This window comes from Pogona vitticeps, chromosome 5, assembly GCF_051106095.1.
Source record: "Pogona vitticeps strain Pit_001003342236 chromosome 5, PviZW2.1, whole genome shotgun sequence".
In the NCBI taxonomy this organism is placed as follows: Eukaryota; Metazoa; Chordata; class Lepidosauria; order Squamata; family Agamidae; genus Pogona; species Pogona vitticeps.
The window spans coordinates 195,629,965-195,636,964 of NC_135787.1; the positions used below are offsets into that span (position 1 = coordinate 195,629,965).

General features: G+C 56.5%; 1 long non-coding RNA gene across 1 annotated transcript; it reads right to left on the minus strand.

Annotated features, from left to right (window-relative positions):
* Window positions 1-804: 804 nt before the first annotated feature.
* Window positions 805-6,378, minus strand: LOC144583275 (uncharacterized). Its single transcript, XR_013536991.1, has 2 exons — window positions 5,103-6,378; window positions 805-3,444 (listed from the first exon to the last, which is right to left on the minus strand). It is a non-coding gene; the product is annotated as an uncharacterized LOC144583275 (long non-coding RNA).
* Window positions 6,379-7,000: the final 622 nt, after the last annotated feature.

Here is a 7,000-nt window from a genome sequence, read left to right on the forward strand (position 1 = left end):
ACATTTGGTTTGGGCCGCATGGGGGGGGCAGCCCTAGCCGTCCTCCGCAGCCCCGCTCCAAGTGCACTTACCAGCAGCTGCAATTGCAGATAGCAGAGGCTGCCAGCTTCGACTCCGTTGGCTGTATAGGGCCGGGAGGGGGCCCACCTATTGACGGGGATGGTGCAATGTAGTAACGCAGCCCCCTCACCCCTCTCCTCCCTTCCTTCCCTCTCCCCCCCCCCCACCGTTGTGACATGCCGCATTCCTGCTGCAAGCGCCGGCAGTGTAACTTGAAACTTTGGAATTTCTTTTTTTAAAAATTGCACCGGGCCGCATTACGAGTCACCCTGGGCCGCATGCAGCCCACGGGCCGCAGGTTGGACAAGCCTGCTTTAGCCCCTCTGTGCTGGGAGGAGAGTCCTTGCCCTGCCAGCCAAGCTGAGGAACAGACCCACTGAGATCAGCAACTACGTATTCCTCTCTAAGCCTTATTGATAAAGGCACTGATCACTTGGAACCAGATGGGATCCATCACAGTTTGTAAAGAAGGGAAATGGCTGGCCTTCTAACAAAAATCTGTGACTTTATTTTATTTTATTTTACTTTATTGCATTGCAGTGCAGTGCATTTACAATAGATCTACCCTGCCTTTCTCCTTGAAAAGGACTCAAAAGGACAGCACTGGAAGACAATATTTGAAGTTGTAAACAATGAGTATATAATGGTGGTTGACATCATTAAAAGACAACATTTAAAGCTGAGGATGATGAGTAAAGAGGCATCTTACATAGTTAAACTGCAATATTAAAGTTAGGAACAATATTTATTTTATTTATTTGATATGATTTCTATGCCGCCCATTTAGACCAAAAGTCTATCTTCTCTGGGCAGCAATTGTTTTTTTAAAAAGGCCACTCTGAGAAATGCAAAATACAAAAATGGAAAACACAACTAGTCAAAGCAGTAATGCAAAACGCGGGTCACTGATTACTGAGGGAAGGCTTGCCTGAAGGGAAAGGTCTTTGCCTGCTTGCAGAAGGACATGAAAGATGGGGCCACCCTGGCCTCCAGTGGGAGGGAGTTCCACAGTCTGGGAGCAGCCATAGAGAAGGCCCTCTCCTGTGTGTCCCCCACCAAGCACATCTGTGGAGGTGGAGGGATGGAGAGAAAGACCTCGCCTGGTGATCTTATCACCAGAGCCAGCTCATAATGGGAGATATGGTCTTTGGGACCGCTTAGACACAGGCCATTGAGGGCTTTTTAGATTAAAAACAGCACATTGAATTATGCCTGGAAGCTGATCAGCAGCCTATAATCCTGTGACTAACCTGCAGCAAAGGGCCTAAAAGTTATTTTTAAAATTGCTTGGGATGGAGGTGGTAGAATTTACTGTCTAGGTAGCTTAACATCCATCCACTCATGGTAAATCAGCAGAATATATTAATAAAGGGTATATCTGTTATATCTGTACAGACAGACAAGTCCTGCTGAAAGAGACACCGCCTTGCTTCTGCCCCAAGATACAACCTGCTCCGTTCATCTGGTAAAGTTCTTTGAGAATGTCAACAAGCACACAGAGGAGAACAATCCAGACCTCAGACTTTCAAGAAAAGCTTTCCACCCTGCTTTTCATCTATGTTTCCTGAGCAAGCCCAACAGTGATGGGAGAGGATTCTGGTTTGTCTTTTGGGCCAATACAGGCTAAAGGCCAGGAAGGAGAGACTGGGAAGACATCATCCTTCTTCTTGTCAAAGAGAAATAAGAAGTGAGATCGATTGTCAGCCATTTGCTTCAAAAATTGCTCATCGACTTCCTGGAAACGGGAGTGTTTGCAAGAGGCCAACGCATCATTGTGGGGCGATGACGACAGGAAGAAGCAACAAAGAGCACAAAACCCTCTCGCCACACTGAGCGTTACTCACAGCAAAAATGACTCAGTGTCCCCTCTGAAGTGGGTGGAGGCTGCAACCAGATTATTTTTTTAAAAAAGTTTTATTTAAAAGTGTGCCTCTCTGTGTTTTTGGATTACAAACCCTATTGGCCATGTCTGTCCAGGGAATTCTGGGAGTTGTAGTCCAAAAACAAATCCACATGCCTCTAACTTGAATGACAGAAGTCAGAGATGGAGGCGGGGGGGGGGGAAGGGAAGGACCAGGAAGGCCTACAGAAGGAGGAGGAGGAGGAACAGCAGCAGGAAGGAGAACCTGGTCGTTGCCTCCAACTCACCACAGTTCTTGCAGCCAGTTATACACACAGCACACTTGTCTTTCCCTATCAGATTTTCTTGGGTTCTAAGCTACATGGAGAGTCTCCATGGACACAGGTGTTCTCTCCTGCATCCAGGAGAAACTGGTTAGTCCTCCTGTTCACAGAGGCACCGGCTAGGGCTCTGGAGTTCTGCGTCCGGTTGTGGACACCTCAGTTGAAGAAGGATGCAGACAAACTGGAGGAAGTTCCAAAGAGGGCAACCAGGAGGATCAGGGGAACGGAAGCCAAGCCTCAGGAGGAAAGACTGGAGGCATTCAAGAGGAAACTGGACTACCCTCTGTCACATCTGCTTAGATTTAGATTCCTGCTGTGAGCAGGGGGTTGGACTAGATGGCCTTCGAGGCCCCTTCCGACTCCATCATTCTGTGGTTCTATGACACAGCTGAAGAGATTCCATCCTCAATGTACCTTTGAGATAGAACTATATAAGTTAGAATTAGCCATTACATAAATATCTAGGCAATTTTCTTATGCATATAGTGTCTCCCACGGAACTATGGGGGAAAGTGGCCACTGCTTAGAAGCACAGAGTTCACGCATCCTTCCACCCTGCTAGCAATCAGTATTGTAAAACCAGGTATCATAAAACAATGAAACAATAAAAAGTTCCCTTCCTGATCTCCTGGAGGAAATAATATGTCACTTAAAGAAGACATCCAGATGCCCAAAGGGGTGTTTTATTTTGAACATATTCTGGGAAAGAGAATTTCTATTCCGCTTCCTTCAGACTCTCCTTAAATGCATTGCTGTTTGGCTACATGACTATTGACTCTCTCTGCTGGCCAGCATAAATAAACAATTTTAGGAAGCCTCCTGTCACATTGGTAAGAAGAAGAATCTCCATGCAGCTGCTCTCCAGAATCTAAGTCAATGCAAATGATGATGGAGGGAGGGAGGGAGGGCCACGCTCCCGGGACCATCTCTGCCCCCAACGCCTCAGATGCAAAACCTAGAGTTGTGTTCAGTGAAGCTAGAACAGAGTCCTCCACTGTGATGATGTCAGGGTTTAGAAAAGTTACTTCTGGGAACAACATTTCCCAGAATCCCTGAGCCATCGAGGCCACACGATGCTTACCTGCCCCGCAGTTTATGAAGGATCTTAACAAGCCGGAAGGTGTCCAGAGGACGGGTGACCAGGAGAGTATGGAAACCAAGCCCTACAGGCAACGGCTGAGGGTGCCGGAGACGTTCAGCCTAGAAAAGAGGAGGTTTAGAGGTGACACCATGGCCGTCTTAAGAAGATGGAGCCAGCCAGCGTTCTTTAGCTCTGGAAGGTAGGAATTAAAATTCCACAGGAAAAGGTTTTGCATATGGATGAGGGAGAACTTCCAGACAGAGAGAACAACCCGACAACTGGAAGGGACTACTCTAGACCGGGGGGGGGGGGGGCGCCTCTCCTTGGCTGCACAGAGGCTGAGCGGCTGCCTGGCAGGGAAGCTGTAGCTGGCCGCCCTCAAGGTAGTCTTCCGTGGAAGAACAAGCCATTCATCAGAAGGAAAGAAACAAAGGGGTAACAGGGGCAGAAGAACCCCCCCCCCCCCATCCTCTGCTTTTCACAGAGGAAGGAGAGAGAGCCAGAGGCCCTCCTGGAGGATCAGCAGATACGGTCCTCTGTGCGCACAGCATACCCTAACCCTAATCCAATCCTAAGTGTGTGTGTGCGTGTGCGCGTGCGCGTGCGCGTGCGCGTGCGTGCATCACAAACCCACCCAGGTGGAAGGCTGAGCATGCTAATCCCCCCCCCCCCCCGTATCTGGAGGCCACTCCCCTGGCAGAAGAAACATGTTAGTCTTTATGGTGCTTTTAAGGGTGCTTTAAAAACTGGACTTAAAAAAATTATGTTATACCTGATTCTGCCCTCACAACAACCCCCTTCGCTGTTCCTGCTGAGCTCAGCAGCCAGGCTCCTGGTTGCTGGGTGGTGGTTGGGTAAGGTCTTGCTCAGCATGAACCGGGCAGGGAGCGACACCCCCCACAGTAAGGCAACGTCTTGAGGGGTGGCCTGGATTGGAATAAGCAGCGCCCCCCAGCCCTCCACTTGACCAAAGACTTGCTCCTTCTGAAAGCCCACTTGAAACCGGGAGGCGGGGGTTTCTTCTCTACAGGAGACTTGAGTCAGCCCATAGACCGCCCTATGATCTGCTATAGACGACGGAAGAGATAAGCCCGGTCAGCATCGCAAGTGGCAGGACGTGCAGGTTTCATGTTTAATGTTCCTGGATTATTTTATTAGAACTCTTCCTTCCTGTAAGGGCGGGAGTTACCAACCTCCGTGCGTGCAAGACATCTGTGCGCAGACGGATACAACGAGCAACCCCGCAAGGCAGACCCACCCCAAAAAGGGATCGGCTTAAAGTCGCCCAGGGATAGGGAATGCCCATCGTTTATCCTTCTGCCCAGCAGGCCAGAGTGGCCCCGGGCGCGCCCCCCCCCCCAGGTTCCGAGGAGTCTCCCGAGCCAGGGACGCACACCTCAACCACTTCACCAGGCTGCCTGGCAGGTGTGCGCGTGTGTGTGCGTCGGGGGTGGCTGGGTGCGGCCGATTCGGCTAAAGCAGCCTCTTCCTCCTTCAAAAGCCCGCTGAGGTCCGCTCTCCGCTCCCTTGCTCGCTCCCCGGCCGGCCAGGTCCCGAGGGAGCCGGCAGGAGGCGGCAGCGGCGGCTCCCTTGCCTCCCGCACCCCGGCGCGCACAGGTGCGACTCCGGCCAGGTGAGGCGGGGGCAGCCGGAGGACGATGCCCGGCTTCGGCCCGGACCCCATCCCGCAGCGCCTCCGGCCCCGCCCTTGCCTCTCGCTCCGGGACCGGGCCAGCGGAGGAGACGCCCCGCCACCGCCACCGCCACCGGCACCCACCTGCCTGCTCCGGAGATCCCAAACACACCGCGCCTGGGGACGGGGGGGGAAGGGGGGCAGGCGGGCCAGCTGGCAGCGACGTCACGTGGCGCAGCAGAGGCATGCCGGGACCTGTAGTCCCTGGGGGGGGCGGCGGAAAGGGCCCTTAAAGGGGAAATCCGCTTGGAGAGGGGCGGGCAGGGGGCTCAGGCGACGGGGCGGAGAAGCCCTCCCAAGCTCCGGAAGGGAGGGAGGGTAATCCTCTCATCATCACCATCACGTGGCGACCCTTTGCGGGGTTTTCCAGGTAGTACTTGGAAGTGGTTTCCCTTTCCCTTCTTCTGGGAAGGGATCCCTGGGACTGTGAAGAAAGCCCAAGGCCACCCAGGCTGGCTCTCCTCGCGGGAGGCCCCGGTGGGGGACTCGAACTCCCAGCCTTTGGCCCCGCAGACCTAAACCACTGAGTTATCCAGCCAGCTAATAATCATGGGCCTTCACATCACTTCTGGCGGGGGCTCCCGGGCACTCAGAGAAGAGGGGCGCTCCCTGACCACAGTGCAGCTCGCCCAAGGCCACCCAGGCTGGCTAAAACATCAAAAGCAAGCGAGCTTTCGAATCCCGCAGGAGGCTCCCTCAGGCCCTGACGAAGCGCCCTGCAGAACACGGAAGCTTGCCTATTTCTGACAGATTGGCCGGGTGAGGCCCACGCTGATTTGTGAGCTTTGCACAACAACCCCCTCCTTCCCTTTGTGGCCTCTCGAGCTCCAGTGGGAGCCACGGAGGCGCTTCCCAATTTCCTTCCCCGTTTCCTCCGGCGCGCCATGTCGGCCCCGGCCCGAGGGAGCGCGGCCGCGGGGAACCTTGCCTTCCTTCGGCCGGGCCCGTGGGGAGAAGGAGCCTCTCGGCGGGGCGGGCTGTCCCTCCGGCCGAATCGGGGCGAGATGGAGCCCCCCCCCCGCTGCCCCCAAGTCCCCATTGCACGCGCCTCGGCCCGGAGAAGCGCCGAGGGGCGAGGGGAGGGGAGGACCTCCCTGGGCGCGGATACAGCCTCCCCGCCCTCCCTCTCAGGCTTTTCCGGGGCTTCCGTCGGGGCGCGGGATCCTGAGCACTAGGGTGGGCGCCTCGCCTCGCCCGGCCTTCGAGGGCCTGCGGGTGCGAGGAAGCCGCTTCCGAGGACGGCGCCCTCCCCCCTCCAGGCTGCGCGCCGCCGCCCCCCCCACACACGTGCGGCTCCGAGGGTGGCAGCCACCGGCCTGTCGCAGCCAGCTGGGGATGCTGGGACACGTCGTCCAAAACAAAACAAACAAACAAAAAAAACAACCCCCGCCCGCTTGTTCCCGGCCGTCGGGGTTGGTCGCCCCCTCTTCTCCTGTCGCCGGCCTCGGGCGGCAGGGCGCGAGAGGCGGCGGGGACAGCCCCGCCCGCCCGCGCGAGCGCGCTCCTTTCTTTCGTCGGCGGGAGGCGGGCTCCGCGGGGGCGCTGCTGGCCCGCACGCTCCTCCGCAGGGTTCCCCCGCCGCCGCCGCTGCCGCCGCCCCGCGGTGCGGGATGGCCCTCCGGAGAGGGCGGCTCCCCCCACCCCGACGCCCCAGGGCGAGCCCTTCCCCTTCCTGCTCGGCTCCGGGGAGGGGGAAGGGGAAGACCCCACCCCCACCCCCGGGGAACCGAAGCTGGGCTGAGGCCTGCTCCTGCTCTCCGACCGTCCGGGGCCGCCGGATCGCCAGGGCGCCCCCTTTCCAAGGCAGGGGAGGAATCCTCTTCTCGGGCACCGGCGCTAGTGGCGGGGTAGGGTGGGGGGGGTGGGGAGCAGGTGAGGTGCCGGGAGCCGGAGGGGCGCGTGGAAGGGGGCGTTTCTTGAGGCGCCCGAAGGGGCTGGCCAGGGACCCCTATTCCACCCATTAGCAAGTCTGCTGAGACATG